Source organism: Oncorhynchus clarkii, chromosome 6, assembly GCF_045791955.1.
Source record: "Oncorhynchus clarkii lewisi isolate Uvic-CL-2024 chromosome 6, UVic_Ocla_1.0, whole genome shotgun sequence".
NCBI classification, from domain to species: Eukaryota; Metazoa; Chordata; class Actinopteri; order Salmoniformes; family Salmonidae; genus Oncorhynchus; species Oncorhynchus clarkii.
The window spans coordinates 71,540,290-71,549,492 of record NC_092152.1 but is presented as its reverse complement, the minus strand read 5'-3'; the positions used below and the strand labels follow the sequence as shown (position 1 = coordinate 71,549,492).

The 9,203-nt window shown below is 44.0% G+C and overlaps 1 protein-coding gene across 18 annotated transcripts in view; it reads right to left on the bottom strand.

Moving 5' to 3' along the window:
• LOC139411565 (transcription factor SOX-6-like) overlaps positions 1–9,203 on the bottom strand; it is a 186,495-nt gene that overhangs the window by 152,559 nt on the left and 24,733 nt on the right. For 12 of the 18 annotated variants that reach the window (XM_071158096.1, XM_071158092.1, XM_071158086.1 and 9 more), the window contains exon 3: positions 4,253–4,323. The exons of 5 other annotated variants lie outside the window; for them this stretch is intronic. The gene's annotated coding sequence lies outside the window, so the exon portion shown is untranslated. Of the gene's footprint in view, positions 1–859; positions 992–4,252; positions 4,324–9,203 lie in introns of all 18 variants that reach the window. One more of the 18 variants, XM_071158094.1, reaches the window with a different exon arrangement.

The following is a 9,203-nucleotide window of genomic DNA, read 5'->3' as shown; positions in this document are numbered from 1 at the left end:
AGGCGAGAAGATTAATGGCATGTTCTCAGGTCCCGTTTTCTGCAGTATATAGCTAATAGGTGAAACTTCTCTCTGTCCTACAAGGGCTGCGACTTGAGAGGAAGGAAAGCAGCCAAGTCTATACTAGGTTTCATTCTACAGAGAATCAAATAAAGCACATCAAGCCATCAAATCAGGCCTCATATCTAATAAAGCTGATAGGAGGGTATAACCCCGATAACAACAGCATGTTGCTGGGATGGCAGCTCATACAGAGGGGATTGAAAATTGTCATATCTAAAGGGGTTAGACACAATGTCACCAAACCTTACAACTAACAGGATCTATCAGTGTTATACGGCATTAGTGAATGGAGGCATACTGTATCTACATACCTGTACGGAAACTCTTTCCTGACAGATAAAAAAATCTGCCAACAATCAATTTGAATATTCCCTGTGTTCCTCTACAGAAATTGAAACCAAGGCTGATGAAATTAAAATCACTTTGTCAAGCAGTCTCCGTTTATCTACACCACGGGTCATAATCAGCGCAGACAGGGTCAGTTGGCTGAACCAACAGGAGCATTTGATACATAATAGATGAGAAGATAACCAACCAAAGGTTATTCATTTTCATTTTGTGGTGAAGTGCTGTTTATTTCATTTCTCAGAAAACCTCTCCAGCATATCTTCCCCTTGATGGGCATCAGTGCTGGACTGAGCATAGCCCAGAGTGACTGCTGTGTGTCCATCACTTATTACATGATGACACACGCTGACAAAGAGCGTATTCGGCCCTCCACACTTTGGTGTTTCCAAATGAGTTCACACAGGAGTGATGAAATACATCGAAGCCACACACGGTCAAAATGACTCACCGCCTCGTTTATGATGAATTAAACATGTAGATTCAAGTTGCATAGGATTTAGATGAATGAGTGTGTCAGGTCTGGCTGATAGAAGAGCACAGGGGAGTGGAGCAGGTCTTTGGAACATCACACACAGGCCATCTAAAACCATTAAGACAGGGAGACACAGTGAGTGTGGTACAATCTATTCTAACGCACACTGACACTTCTTAAATGACAGTGCGAGTAAAGTACTAACTGTACAAATGGGAATATTTGGGTACTGTGGTCAATGACAACCACATACAATCACTGAATAACAATTAAATAAAACATTTACAATTATATGATGTTATGTCTACAAGCATTTTTCCCACAATGCACCTTATCTTCTGCTTCGAAGAGAAAAGCTCAGGTGTTCATTCCATTGGCTATTCACTATCAAGGTCCTCATGAGTGGGAGCATCTCAAGTAATGTAGGAGACCTCTAAAGTCTACCTCAGGTCCATACACACATAGTACCAAGTCCTTTGTTCAACACACACATCATTGGGAGCATTTGATGTTCCTACAAAAGCAAACACACACACACACACACACGCATGCACTTAGCTAGTGGACAACAAGGCATTCCCTGTCACTCAACCAACTGTACCTATGCCAACCATAAGGCTGATGTTTCTGTTCTTAGTCAGTAGCTAATGTAGTTATCTTTTTCCCTTTGGTCCAACAATAACCAAACGTTTTATTCCCAAAATAGAGAGAGGTAACCTGTAACTTGTCAATAACAATGTTAATATCTTGGTTCCAGGTCTTTCTCTCCAGAGGAAGCAGTGGACCCATGTTGTTTTGGTGTATTTACTACTAATACTACAAAGTGTAAAGCTGTGGTAGTATCAGGAGCTCACCAGTGTTACACAGTGTTAGCACGCGATGCAGTCTGGCTAATGTATGCTCATTCACTCATCATGTCCCTTCACAAAGTTTATCCATTTTTTTCACTGAGCAGTATTCATTGGTGATAAAATCCAAAGCTAAGGCTTTGTTATTCCACCATTCTGTCTGCTCACTGCAGCTAAAGACAAGCCCACATTCCCAACATGGACTGCCATTGAGAACAGACTTAACAACACCAACAGACACAACAAACTAAATATGAAAAGCATTAAACAATTTGGTTTAGATGGGAGCATTGATTTGCACTGAAGACAACTGTGTTTGAGGAGAAATGGCAGAGATAAACCATCGGTATTAGCAAATGGCCGTGAACTTTGAGATGGGATTGACTCTTATCAGTGCCACAGTTGATTATGCAGGACCAACAAGGACTCCTCAGCCACATTCATATCATTCAGTCCTGCCTCTCCGGAAACCATCTCCAACTGACATTTGAAAAAATATTAAAATCAACTAAACTTTCTTGGCTTTATTTGCTCAAGAAACATTTTCTCAGATACATTTTTTATTACAACAGTGCAGCAGAGAGAGCTCCCATTAAAGGTGTATTATAGCAATATAGTGCAGCCATATACTGGCTGTTTTCGGAGGCGCTGCCTGCGTTTCCTGAAATGGACTCTTTCTTCCCTGAATGTTCTTATTGAGACGACACTCAGCCATAAACTACCAATAACAGCAGCCGACATTAGCGTACAGAATAGAATCAAAAGCACTATACATGCTACTATGGAGGTAGACATGAAAAGTGAGGAAAATAACCAAGACACCTGGGTTTAGTTTTCTAAGGGCCTCAGAGGTTGAGGTAAACTCACAAGTCTCACAAGGCCTTGACGTCATTAGCTAGCCTGACTATGCATGTACGTGTCCCAGTTCCATGGTCTTCTGTATTCAACCTCTATATACAACTAAAGCTAGAATACAAGAACGTAGCTGTCAGAATGTACTTTAACCTCAGATTGTGTGCAGTATTTTTCTTTTAACTAGAAATAAAAGCAGAATCTGAAAAAATAAAGATTCTGTACCTGAATAAACAACTCCAAAATAAACATTATATACAGAAGTATGTGGACACCTCTTCAAATGAGTGGATTCAGCAATTTCAGCCACACCTGTTGCTGACAGGTGTATACAGTTGAGCACACAGCCATGCAATCTCCATGGACAAACATTGGCAGTAGAATGGCCTTACTGAATAGCTCAGTGACTTTCAACTTGGCACCGTCATAGGATACCACCTTTCCAACAAGTCAGTTCGTCAAATTTCTACCCTGCTAGAGCAGCCCCGATCAACTGTAAGTGCTGTTAATGTGGAAACGTCTAGGAGCAACAACAGCTCATCCGCAAAGTGGTAGGCCACGCAAGCTCACAGAATGAGACCGCTGAGTGCTGAAGCATGTAACGTGTAAAAATCTTCTGTCCTCAATTGCAACACTAGGGAGTTCCAAACTGCCTGTGGAAGCAACGTCGGCACAAGAAATGTTTGTCGGGAGCATCATGAAATTACTTTTCATGGCCAAGCAGTCGCACACAAGCCTAAGATCACCATGCACAATGTCAAGCGTCGGCTGGAGTGGTGTAAAGCTCGCCGCCATTGGACTCTGGAGCAGTGAAAACGCATTCTCTGGAGTGATGAATCACGCTTTACCATCTGGCACTCCGACGGACAAATCTGGGTTTGGCGGATGCCAGAAGAATGCTACCTGCCCCAATGCATAGTGCCAACTGTAAAGTTTGGTGGATGAGGAATAACAGGCTGGGACTGTCTTTCATGATTTGAGCTATGCCCCTTAGTTCCAGTGAAGGGAAATCTTAATGCTACAGCATACAATGACATTCTAGACTAATCTGTGCTTCCAACTTTGTGGCAACAGTTAGGGGAGGGCCTTTTCCTATCTCAGCATGACAATGTGCACAAAGCGAGGTCCATACAGAAATTATTTGTTGAGATCAGTGTGGAAGAACTTGTCTGGCCTCCAAAGAGCACTGACCTCAACCCCATTGAACATCTTTGGGATGAATTGGAACTCCGACAGCGAGCCAGGCCTAATCTCCCAACATCAGTGCCCGACCTCAAAAATGCTCTTGTGGATGAATGATAGCAAATCCCCGCAGCAATGTTCCAACATCTAGTGGAAAGTCTTCCCAGAAGAGTGGAGGCTGTTATAGCAGGCTGTTATAGCAGCAAAGGGTGACCAACTCCATATTAATGCCCATGATTTTGGAATGAGATGTTTGACGAGCAGGTATCCACATACTTTTGGTCATGTAGAGTAAGTCTAAATTGTAAAAGTGACCATGTGGAGTAACAATATAAGCTTATTCTGTAGCACCCATTATATTCGTATTTATTTGTGCATTTCATTCAATGCAGGTGTTCAGTGTGGATGGAGGCCTCCAGGGGTGAAAGAGAAATCTAACTGGATAGCCTTTAGAAAGAAATCAAAATGGAGGAAAAAGGGTACTTACACAAAGAGAAAGACTAAACCCCCAGCACCCAGCGATCACTGGTTAGTTGATTATGAACTCATGAAAGTGACCTGAAATGATAAAAAAAAAACAGACAAAATATATAAATGTCTCTTTCTTTCTCAAAACAGTTAAACAGTCCATCCCAGACATTCAATTCAAAACAACATATTTTATGGATACATTATTTTATTTTTTAAATCTGTACAATCAGTAAAATAACTTTATTTGCACATATCAAAACAAACTTGTAGAGGAAAGGAGAGAGAGGGAGATAGGAGGGGGGGGGTAAGGAGGAGAAGGGGATGCTGGCCCATGGTCAGAACGTCTACAGCTGAGGTAAAACAGCTTTAGTAATGAAAGAGTTCGGGACCACGTCTTAGACAATGTTTAAAATCCACTTCTCTAATACCTCATTAATCTGTCCTAAAGCCAGTAGATTCCACTAATACATGGCTTTCATATAAAGTGGTTGTTTTATTTAATTTTGACTCTCTTTCTTTGAGCGCGGCAGGCTAATGATTTATTTAGCAGCATGCTCTGCTAGTGACGGCATGTCTCTCTCTGAGCCCAGCCGCCAGAGCTCTGGAAAACACAAACAACCCGAAGCCTCTGCAATATGGACATACCACTTTTAGCCATGATCTAACCCGGAATTTAACATCAATATTTCTACCTCCATACAGTGGAAAAATAACACACCAAAACAGGAACCACAACAATATTCAAAGTGAGAGCGAAGTGGAGTGATCATTGTGCACAACCACAGCACGGGCCTGAAACGGCACAAAGCTCATTGATGTTCATTTCCTCACATTATCTTGTTTTTCGCAACAAGCTGCGATCTCATTAACAGCTGATTTATACAATTACCCTGCTTCAGCACCGCCAATTAAACCAGGACAGAGGTTTTTAAGGTCACACTTAATTGATCTGCCAGTAATTTGTGCTACTGTACCTTGGTCTCCTGCGGCAAGGCAGGGAATAAAAGACACCAACAGCAGACCAGAGAAATATACCAACACATTTGCAATTGGTGTCAAAGTACAGAAAAGAGATCTCAGTAAGAGAGGATGGAGGGTTAATAGAATAGACCAGAAAGAAGCAGTAGTCATGAATGGATCTGAATGTGCAGCCTTGAGACTGAAAGTAACAATAAGGAGAGAGAAGGCCCACAGACTGGCCCTGACTGAATGGTAATCTGCTGTCATCTTTATAGCGCCTCTGAGCTGACAGTCCAACCTCTCAAAGGACCCAGCCGTCCTAGCCAGCAGTCTGCCAGTGTCCACACCACACTGTCTCACCTCTCTGCACTGTACTGCACACACACACACACACACACACATACACATACGGACAGACACGCGCACCCGCACAGGGTCAGAGATGGAAAAACAGACACACACACACAGACAAGCAGATGGACAAATAGAGAAAGAAACAAAGACAGAAAGGCAGACAGACGTCTACACACACACGCACAATTTTACTTTCAAAACCCACTAAGGGCACTCTCCACCCAGACTATCATAGCCCACTGTATTAAATACATAACCAGGGTAGAAATTCAATAAACAAGTGTTTCTTTATGAAATATACAGTTTACAAAACATTAAGAACATCTTCCTAATATTGAGTTGCACATATCCATGTCTCAGTTGTCTTGAGGCTTAAAAACCCTTCTTTAACTTGTCTCCTCCCCTTCATCTACACTGATTGAGGTTGATTTAAGTGACATCAATAAGGGATCATAGCTTTCACCTGGATTCACCTGATCAGTCTATGTCATGGAAAGAGCAGGTGTTCTTAATGTTTTGTACACTCAGTGTATAACATCTGACTCATTCCCGTTAATAAATGAGAACACTTTTAATTGCAGGGGGTAGAAATTAACAAGTCTTTGAATGTATAATGTGATGTTAATTGAAACAATGAGGAAAGTAACAGACAAATAGAAAATATGTAATTTTGTATTCATGGCTTATTTAAAGAAATCATTTGTCTGGAGAAAAATGATTATGATTATAGATAATAAGAAAAATCAGAGTGATATTACAAATAATTAAACAAATGTTGTAATTCGTCTGGTGTGATAAGAATGTTTCAGACAGAGACTATTGTAGTGGTGTGATGCAGTAGAGCAGCTCTTTTCCTGCTCAGAACACAGCCTACGGGCTGCTGGGGAATTAACACAGAGATGGGAACCCTTCCTTTCACTAATTAGACGATCATGGATTCATTAAAACAGAATCCCAATCAACTCCAAATTCAGTTTATTAGTTTCCCCCAACACTTTTATCACCCAATCATTGTGTCCACAATAACCGTAGAGCCTTTGAAATGTTTTACTCAGCTGTTGCAGAGAGGTTGGTGACAACAAACCGCACTGAAACATAACGCACATAAACGGAAACTAACACAAAATGAACACATACACACACTGACGGAACACTATCTTTCGCTTTAACACACGAACATACCCTTTCACACACACTTTCACACACTTTCACACACTTTCACACACACACACACACACACACACACACACACACACACACACACACACACACACACACACACACACACACACACACACACACACACACACACACGCACGCACACACACGCACACACACGCGCACGCACACACACGCACACACACGCACACCACCAGCTGTCTGCACTACTGGAGTACCCGAGACATCGGGGGTGGTGAGCTATCAGCCAAATAGATAATTCTCATTAAACCACAGGTGGACAGTCAGTCAGGGGGTTGCCACACATTACAGACAGCACCGCTTTTAAAGAAAAATCAACATTTATCTATGTCCCACACTAGAGACGCAGAGGGATTGATCTGTCAAACAGAAAGCCCTTTGAACAAGCCCAACAGACAGACTAACAGTTCTCACTTCAAAGGCCCCGGGCCAGAGAGCTCAAGGACACCTGTGGTAGTTCTGTCAAAGGGTGGCCTTTCCTTTCCTTTGTCTTTGGCCAAACCCCTAGACTATATTAAAGGGACCCTCCACCTAAACCCCACCACAACTCTGTGCCAGGACACTTCTCCAACACCACAACCCTGTGTCAGGACCTTCCTCCAACACCACAGCCCTGTGTCAGGACCCTCCTCCAACACCACAACCCTGTGTCAGGACCATCCTCCAACACCACAACCCTGTGTCAGGACCATCCTCCAACACCGCAACCCTGTGTCAGGACCCTCCTACAACATCACAACCCTGTGTCAGGACCCTCCTCCAACACCACAACCCTTTGTCAGGACCCTCCTCCAACACCACAACCCTGTGTCAGGACCCTCCTCCAACACCACAACCCTGTGTCAGGACCCTCCTCCAACACCACAGCCCTGTGTCAGGACCCTCCTCCAACATCACAACCCTGTGTCAGGAACCTCCTCCATCACCACAACCCTGTGTCAGGACCCTCCTCCAACACCACAACCCTTTGTCAGGACCCTCCTCCAACACCACAACCCTGTGTCAGGACCCTCCTCCAACATCACAACCCTGTGTCAGGACCCTCCTCCAACACCACAGCCCTGTGTTAGGACCCTCCTCCAATACCACAACCCTGTGTCAGGACCCTCCTCCAATACCACAACCCTGTGTCAGGACACTTCTCCAACACCAGACCACAACCCTGTGTCAGCACACTTCTCCAACACCAGACCACAGCCCGGTGTCAGCACACTTCTCCAACACCAGACCACAGCCCTGTGTCAGGACACTTCTCCAACACCAGACCACAGCCCGGTGTCAGGACACTTCTCCAACACCAGACCACAGCCCTGTGTCAGGACACTTCTCCAACACCAGACCACAGCCCGGTGTCAGGACACTTCTCCAACACCAGACCACAGCCCGGTGTCAGGACACTTCTCCAACACCAGACCACAGCCCGGTGTGTGTCTGGGCTAACGAGTGAAAGCAGGCCTCTAGGGCCATAATCCAAAACGCACATGTCTGTCATGTTAGAGCAGGATTTATAGTAAATCTACACACTAATACAAAAACCTCTCTCTCTCTTTCTCACTTGGTTACTTTTCATTTATCCGTATGTTACAGATTGAACGTATGCCCTCTGGAGCTTCCATTTGGCCTGAAATCCTTCCTTTCATATGTAAGTGAAAGCTGTTCCACAGACATCACTGAAGAGAGGGGATCCAATCAAATGAACCTTCAGATTCAAGGCATGTGTTCATCTACAGGGGGCTCGGCTTGATTTGATTACCCCAGCACATAACGGGGTAATGTCTCTCTCGCTGACCATCATATGCACATGGCTGAGAATCAATGGCCAACCTTCAGAACAACTATACAGAACGTAGTTACACAAGTGTCTTTTTTCTCTGTCAATGTCCAGACAGGACAAACAAAGCAAAAACACACATGAATATGAGACTGCCATTGACATTGTTCAGCTGTGTGTGTGTGTGTTTGTGTGTGTGTTTGTGTGTGTGTGTGTGTGTGTGTGTGTGTGTGTGTGTGTGTGTGTGTGTGTGTGTGTGTGTGTGTGTGTGTGTGTGTGTGTGTGTGTGTGTGTGTGTGTGTGTGTGTGTGTGTGTGTGTGTGTGTGTGTGTGTGTGTGTGTGTGTGTGTGTGCATGTGTGCGCGTGAGTGTATATGCAAATATGTACAGGACAAACCAATCCCCTGCACAACACAGCTGTATCCAGATCTGCAACATTTTCTAAATATCCCCAGTGCACTATTCCAGCCCTCACTCCTTCTAGTCCAAACATGCTAAAGTAGGGATTTTGCAGAGGTAGTTATTTTGACAATGGAGGCAATCTTTTTGCCATCAGCGTGTTGGTCCCCACCTGGCTGAGACCTGGTTATCTCTACAGACAGAGAGAGGCAGCAGTGGCCCATCCAGGGCTGGGGACTATGGGAGGGCTGGGTGGGTGGGGGGATAAGGCAATGAGGTGGGC